General features: G+C 43.4%; 1 protein-coding gene across 2 annotated transcripts in view; it reads left to right on the top strand.

Moving 5' to 3' along the window:
• The first annotated feature begins 7,227 nt into the window (after positions 1 to 7,227).
• The window catches only part of BTBD9 (BTB domain containing 9), a 477,403-nt gene continuing 476,480 nt past the window's right edge, over positions 7,228 to 8,150 (top strand). For both annotated transcript variants that reach the window (XM_030796183.1, XM_030796182.1), the window contains exon 1: positions 7,228 to 7,377. The gene's annotated coding sequence lies outside the window, so the exon portion shown is untranslated. The remainder of the gene's footprint in view (positions 7,378 to 8,150) is intronic.

Here is an 8,150-nt window from a genome sequence, read left to right as displayed (position 1 = left end):
CATCTCCAATCTTATCTCTCCTAAAGCTCAGGATGAGGCTGTTCTCTTTAGTTCCCTTATATACCTACAAATTGGACCCATCAAAGAGGAACACAATTGCCTTTGATCCCCTCCCTGAAATTTCATTAACTAGAGATTAAACCTCACATCAGAGGAAGAGACTGAAAATTAAACAACACATGTAGAGCCCAAACTTTGTCCCAAACTATTGTCCCTTTTCCCTTCCCACTCAATTCCCAAAGAGAATCATTTACTAACCACTGCCTGAGCACTGGAGCCATTTATTCCTCCTAAAAATAACTTACTGTCCCTTAAAATTACCACATCTCCCCCATCTCTCCTTCTCTTATGAAGCAGGGTATATAAGCATCTGGACCTCGTTGTGTTACTGGATAATCATTCTCCTGTGATTCCCCTGTGCTTATACATGTTAATAAATTTGCATACCCTTTTCTCCTAATCTGCGTATTGTCAGTTCATTTTCAGCACAGCTTCAGAGGGCAGAGGGGAAGCTTTGCCTATTTGCTCACACAATGCACTGGTGGGCTCTGTGGAGTTGTCTCTTTCATAATTGCTTAACATATGCAGAAGACACAATACTCAAAATACAAGCCATGAAAACACTCTTGGTGGTGGATGAGGAAGGTTTCTGTGTGTGTGCTCAGGACAATATGGTCAGGTATGCAGTGTCCTGATGGACCAGCTAATATTGTGTGGCTGACTAAAGGCAGATACATACTGTTTAGAATTCAGTAATCTAATCAGCAGATGGTAGAGGGCTGACAGCCTTTTGTGAAGAGTGAGTCACCCCATTAAGATTCTCACCTAAATAGGAACATTCCTCTCCATATGGTAGTGAATAGAGAGAGCCCCTGCAGGCAATCTAGGATTTTCCTTAAAAAACAACTCTTCAAAAATAAGAAAAAAATAAGTGTTCAAGACCATCAAGTTCCATCCAATAGAGCAAGAGGTCTGCAAACTCACAGACAAGTCGTGTTTTTCTTTTCTTTAAAAAAAATTCCCATTAGTTACCAATATTTAGAGGTCAACAGATTTCAAATCTGGCAACCTTGGATGCTTATACCACATGGCAACAATCTGCTAGGCTGAGTATAGAGTACTTAACCACCTGCCTGGGCCGTTTAGGCATTAGAATGCTCTGTTGGAGAACGATCAAGATTTGGATTGAAATTTTTCAAAGAAATGATCAGTTGCTCACTCTGACTGTAGGAAAATCTAACTAATGCTCCCATGAAATGTATGGCTTTTAGCAAAGTGGCTGGCCAGTAAATCTACCTGGAAGAATTACTTGCAAAACGTACCCTTAAGTAAATAAATTAATGTGGTATTTAGTTACTGGATCTAAGCCAATTAAATTTGAGGACATGTGCCCCCAAAAATTATTTTAGTTTGGAACAGGTGATCTTGATCCATTCTTTCTGATAAATGGTGAGCAACAAGATCAGCTATAAAGTTTATTATAATAAAATATCATCAGCATATAGGAAGATAATGGATTTTTTGATTTCTAAAGAAAGGGAGCATGTATCCAAATAACCTAAAAGTGGTTTCAAATTACTTAGACATAAGTTAAAAACAAGAAGGGCTACAACTATTTTATGCTACTTAAAATACTTTTTGATCCATCTGAACAATTCTATTGATCTGGACTTTCCAGGTCATATAGAAGTCTTGGTTTTATATGAACCTGGATTCTATATTTAACTCATGCAACTTAACCTGAAACCAGCTCTTATTCACAGAGTCAAAGCATGAGAAATCATTTGAAGCTTCAAACATTCTTTTAAGAACAAAGTTTATTGTTCTAATTATAAAAATTATCATTGTACATTGTCAACAATTTGGAAAATAAAAAAATTTACATTATTTTTCTCTCAACTATTTATTTTTAAAAATTTCAAAGCAACAGAATACAGATATGCAGGCCAATTCACCCACTTACAAATGCTGAGCCAACAAATTTACTCAGAGCTTCTTGGCAAAGTGAAAAGTGAAAAACAGGCAGTTATATAATTCACATTGCCTACAAAGAGAAAACACATCAGTTACTCAAGCGTAGCCCAGTATTTCATGACTTGTGGCTCAGAGAGAAAATTCTCTTGTGTTCATATGAGGAACACAGAGTAACACCACACACAACAACCTGTAAACTATGCCTTCTAGAATTCCTCAGTATAAGGGAAAGGGTACATAGTATGAAGCCTGGGGGTTAAAAGCATGGATTCGAATCCTAGCTTTATCACTTATTAATTGTACCTTGAGTAATTACTTAACCTTTCTATGCCTTGGCTTCCTGTTTTATAAAATATTGTGAATAATATCACCTACTTCAAAGGGCAGTTATGAGGCTTAAATGAACTAATGCCTATAAAACACTTAAACATAGATAACATAGGTGCAGGTACTATATATCTAGTACATGGTAAACATCCTTATTATTAAAGTCAATGCTAAAATGAATGTGTGTGCATATGCTAATAGTACAGAGAGAGGGCACTTAAACCAATTAAGGGCCTGAGGGAAGGTGTCCTGGAAAAAGGATGCTTGTGCTGGGTCCAAATCTTGGTCTACTATGACCTTGGCCAAATTATTTAAGCTTTGTCCTTATCTGCTAAAACAGATACTTTGTCAGTGATCTATACAATAAGCTAATGTCTACAAAATTAAGTGAGATAATATATGAGGATTAGACAAGCAAATGTATCAAAGCATGGCATTAGTGACAATAAATGTTTTCTCTTGAATCTACTGGAAAAATATAAATTATTCTTGCATTTAACTTTTATTTGTGTCCATGTTAACAATTAAACAATTTTAGTTTAGAAACAGTTATATATAAATATTAATTTAGATCACAACAAAACTACCTAGAAGGAATGTTAGGTGACAACACTGGTTTAGCACAATTCTCCTGTTCTTTTTTTACTTCCATGGAAATGCCTTAATATATTTGTGTCCATTTTTGAGGCATACTGTGTTTACCTAACAGTGTAGGTAAGTACAACACTCTTGACTTCCATTAGATAGAGCTAACTGCTCCCTTTTCTGTATCACTTTATATATCCCTCATTTCACTTCATACAGATTCTGTTATAGTATATTGTATTATACTTACAATATATTTATATCTAGCTTTTAAACTTATTTTTTGAGACAGGGTCTCGCTGTTGCCCAGGCTGAAGTGCACTGGCACAGTCATAGCTCACTGTAATCTGGTAATAGCTCACTGTAACCTCAAACTCCTGGGCTCACCCAATCCTCTTGCCTCAGCCTCCCAAGTAGTTAGAACTGCAGGTGTGCACCACCACACCTGGCTAATTTTTAGAAAATTTTTGTAGAGATGGGTGTCTGGCTATGTTGCCCAGGCTGGTCTCAAACTCCTGGCCTCAGGTGATCTTCCCATTTTGGCCTTCCAAAGCACTGGGATTATGGGGCATGAGCCACCACAAGCAGGTCTATCTTATTATTTTTAATTTTTACTTATTTATTTTAATTTTAATTTTTTTTTTGAGACGGAGTTTTGCTCTTGTTGCCCAGGCTGGAGTCCAATGGTGCGATCTTGGCTCCATACAACCTCTGCCTCCCGGATTCAAGTGATTCTCCTGTCTCAGCCTCCTGAGTAGCTGGGATGACGGCACATACCACCATGCCCGGCTAATTTTTGTATTTTCAGTAGAGACGGGTTTTCATCATATTGGTCAGGCTGGTCTCAAACTCTTGACCTCAGGTGATCTACTCACCTCGGCCTCCCAAAGTGCTAGGATTACAGGCATGAGCCACTGCGCCTGGACTTACTTTTTTTTCTTTTCTTTTTTTTTTTTTAAAGAACTATGACAGCTAGTTATATACTTAGTATTTCTCTCTCTCTCTCCAAATTGTGAGTTCCTTGAAAACTGTGTCATAGCCATAGTATCTAGGACAGAAGCTGGCACATAATATACTGATTCTTAATGGTTGGAAAATGGTCTGAGGATTTGAAGTGTGCTGTTATAAGCAAATGAGTCTGATATAAAATTGGAGTGATTGAGCCCAGGGGGTTGAGGCTGCAGCGAGCCAAGATTGCACCACTGCACTCCAGACTGGGCAACAGAGCAAGATGCTGTCTCAAAAATAAACAATAAAAATAAATAAAAGTATTGAATCAAATATGACAAAAAATAAAAAAATAAAATTAGGGGGATTATCTAGGAATTAATGTGAAAATTATAGACTCAGCTTGATCACATCCTTTGCCAGATGAGAAAACCAAAGCCTGGAATAGTTGAGGGATTTGTTCAAAGTTATCTAGCTAGATAATGGCCAGAATCAAGACTAGAATCTCGAAACTCCCATCAAACCAGTCTAGAGGCCAATCCACTATACTGGTCTGCCTTTCAGATCTCAGTGATTTGGTATCTATCTCCACTATCCCACTGAAGTTTGCTATTGTTGGTTACTAATCACTTTTCTGGTGCTAAATCCAGTGAATTCTTTCCAGTTCTTGATATACTTGGACTTTTTGTGGTCTCCGACTCTGTTGACCCCTCTCCATCTTGCTAGCTTGGCTTCAGAGGCATTAGGCTCACCTAGTTTTCCTTTTCTCTCTCTCACCATTCTTTCTCAGACTTCTTTTTGGGCTTCTGCACCTCCTTTTAAAGTGCTCTCCAGGGGCCCTATCCTTGCCTCTCCTTATTATGTCTTCTGTATTTTCTCCCTGATTGATCTCATCCATGCCTCGGGCTTAAATTACAATTATTAATTTATTTCTTCCAAATCTATTTTAACTCAACCTCTTTCCTCATTCACAGACTATAGTTCGAGTGTTTATTGGACATTTTTCTCTAGATGTGGAGGTTCCATTAGGTCACAGTCATATTGCTATAGTCTCTGAGGGGACCTAGTGAATTGTACCCTTCTCTTCCAGGTAATGGAGAAAGCTGCAGGAAACCAACTATTATCTTTATTACTGACTGTATTAGTTTCCTATTGCTGTTGTAACAAGTTAGCACAAACTTGGTACCTTAAAACATACAAGTTTATTATCTCGCAGTTCTAGAAGTCAGAAATCCTAAAATCAAGGTGTTGGCAGGGCTGTGTTCCTAGGGTGCTAGAGAAGAATCCATTTCCTTGCCTTCTCCAGCTTCTACAATTTGCTTGCATTTCTTGGGTCCATCTTCAAAGCCAACAGTATAGCATCTTCAAATCTCTCCGTCTGACCTCTGCTTCCATCATCACATCTCCTTCTCTGACTCTGACCCTGCTGCCTCCAGCCCAGTCAGACAATCCAGGATAATCTCCCTAGACACATCATTTAATCATATCTGCAAAGTCCCTTTTGCCATGTAATATAACATATTCACGGGTTCTGAGTATTAGGCTGTGGTCATCGTTTTTTTTTGTTTTTTTTTTTTTTGGTTGGGAGGATCATTATTCTGTGTAACACAGCTGACAAAGCTGGTATTAAATATTATCTGTGGACAGACAGCTTCCTAATGCCAAACTCCGGAATTAAATACATATACTCTCTTTGTAGCCCCGGACTAGGCACCCTTGTCCCTACCCACAGGCCCTGCTCCAGAAGAAGTGGAAAAGAACACCAGGACAGTTCCCTGAAGATAGTTATCTTTTAAGAGAAAAAGAATGGGATAGATGTCACATGTCCAGTTTCTCCCATTTAAGTTCACCAATCAGGAAGTCACTCCTCTAGGGAAGAGTGAGCTGCGGACAGGTACATGAGAAACCAGGAGAGTATTACACTAATGGATATCATTCCATATGGAAGGAAGACATTGTGAATGGAGAGTAAATGTTTCCCTAACAAACATATCCGTATCTGAACTCATCATCATACTCTACATATCTGGTCATCCTCCTAAGAAATGTCACCATCACTATCTATAATAGTAACTTAGACACTTATGGATAATCAAGACTCATGTAGCTTGCCATCTTGTTAAATGTTACCACTGTCTACCTCAGCACTCATGCTAGAAACCTGGCCTACTCATTTATCCCCACTCAGTGCTGTGAATTCTACCACCTTAATGGTGCTAACATCTACCCCCTCCTCTATTCCCACTGCCAATGCCTTGTTTAATGTTCTTATCACTTGTCTGGAGTACTGCAATGGTCTAAAAATGGGTCTCCTTGCCCCAAGCCTTGCTTTTCCTGACCATTTTCACTTTCTACTTTTACTCATGAAGCTTCCTTTGCCCGGAATTAAGTCCTTCCCAATTTGTCTCCTCCAACAACTGCACGGGCGGTCCCCTAGCTTGCTCCAGCGTCGGGGATAACTGACTCTCCTACATCAGCTAGAGTCAGACCTGCACCCAGATTTCTAGGACTCTTATCTATCTAGATAGATAAATACATTTTTTTGAGACAGTGTCTTGCTCTCACTGCAGAGGCTGGAGTGCAGCGGCGCGATCACGGTTCACTGCAATCTTGAACTCCCCAGGTTCAAGCGATCCTCCCACCTCAGCCTCCCGAGCATTTGTGACTACAGGCGCGCGCCAACATGCCCATCTAGTTTTTGTCTTTTTTTGTACAGACGGGGTTTCACTATGTTACCCAGGCTGGTGTCGAACTCCTGAGCTCAAGCGATCCGCCCACCTCGGCCTCCCAAAGTGCTGGGATTACAGGCTTGAGCCACCAAGTCAAATGGGCTTTAAACTTACAAAGTACCTTTGCATACCTTATTTCATTTTCACCTCACAATTCTCCAGCGTAGGCTGGACCGGTATTATTATGCCCATTTACTGAGAGAGGAAACTGAGTCAAGGCTGGGCCAGTCACACCCTGCTGCGAAATTAACGAGCGTCACTTAGCAGCCTCGACATTAACCGCGCTCGCGCTCCCATCCTTTTCTGGTCCTACTCCTTGCAGAACCTTCCTGCACCTCCAAGAACTTGCCGATCGGGTCTGCGGCGGTCTGGACGAGGTCACTCCACAGGCGCCCAGGACCTTCCCATCCGTAGTGACGCGCGCCGGTGACGCCATACAGTGACGTGTGGTGACGCGACTTACCCGGAGCCAGGTGCCGGCGCGGCAGCCACACCCTGGGGCCCCCTGCTCTGGAGGGGCAGAGGGTCGGGCCGGTGCGAAAAAGCCGCAGAAGCCGCCTTAGGCGACTTTCTGGGCCTGCATCCCTGGACCCAGCAGCCCGCGGTCGATCGGTTGCTACGTGACGCCAGCGCGCAGTGGCGCGTGCGCGGCCACGGCGGAGTGCGTAAAAGCGGACGCGCGCCGCGGCAGCCGGGGCGGCGGCGAGGACGGCGGCCACGGCAGCGGCCAAGGGGGCGGTGGCGAAGAGGGGGGTGCGGAGCGGGCGGAAGAGGCGTCTGTGTCGCTGCTTGGTTGCAGAGGATCATCGCTGGGGTGAGTAGCCGGGTCCCTGCAGGGGAGGTGGGGCCTGGCCGCACCTGCTGAACGGGCCCCGGGCGCGGGGACGCGCGCCCCCGCCGTATCCGCGCGCACCGCTCCCCGCCCCTCTGCCGCTTTTTCCGGGGGCGGGGGAGGAGCTGGGACGGGGCCTGACGAGGGTCATTTCCTGGGCCCGGGTGCTCTGGAGAACGGTAGCCGTCCCTTTCGCAGTCCACGAAGGTGTAGTGGGAAGTAGACGTCTCGGGGATTCGGGGTGGCTCTACCAGCCTCCCAAAGAGAGGAGTTCGAATCAGGAGCAGCCCAGGTTCCCTAGCAGTCTCGTATCCTGTCTGAGACGACGCTGCCTGGGACTGAGGAGGGGAAACCCGGGACCCCGGGGTGGCGGTTTGGAAAGTTTGGGACCGCCCTCATCTCCCCTGCCCTGGCCAGCCTCTGAGTAGGAGCTGGTTGTTATGGAGAGAGTTGTGAATCAGTGCCTGCGTGCGGCATCAGACACACCCACGACCTAGGGAGGGCGACCTGTCAGTATAGATCCGGGGCAGCCAACCTGTTGCCTAGAGTTTCTAACTTCACATGTATGTGCGTGTGTTTCCTTGGCGTTTTAGTACATTGTTGCTACAGATTTTGAGACCAAGGTGCTGATAGGCATCCTCATTTGTTACTTCCTCATAGACTCAATTATCTTGCTGTATTTCCCAGAACCGTGTTGTGCTTTTGTCATTAGTAGGTCCAAGGAAGTATGGAAGCATGTTTTGTTTGTTTTTTCC

This window comes from Nomascus leucogenys, chromosome 17 (genome assembly GCF_006542625.1).
Source record: "Nomascus leucogenys isolate Asia chromosome 17, Asia_NLE_v1, whole genome shotgun sequence".
In the NCBI taxonomy this organism is placed as follows: Eukaryota; Metazoa; Chordata; class Mammalia; order Primates; family Hylobatidae; genus Nomascus; species Nomascus leucogenys.
Note: the sequence above shows the minus strand (reverse complement) of the source record. Positions and strands in the feature narration are given on the sequence as shown.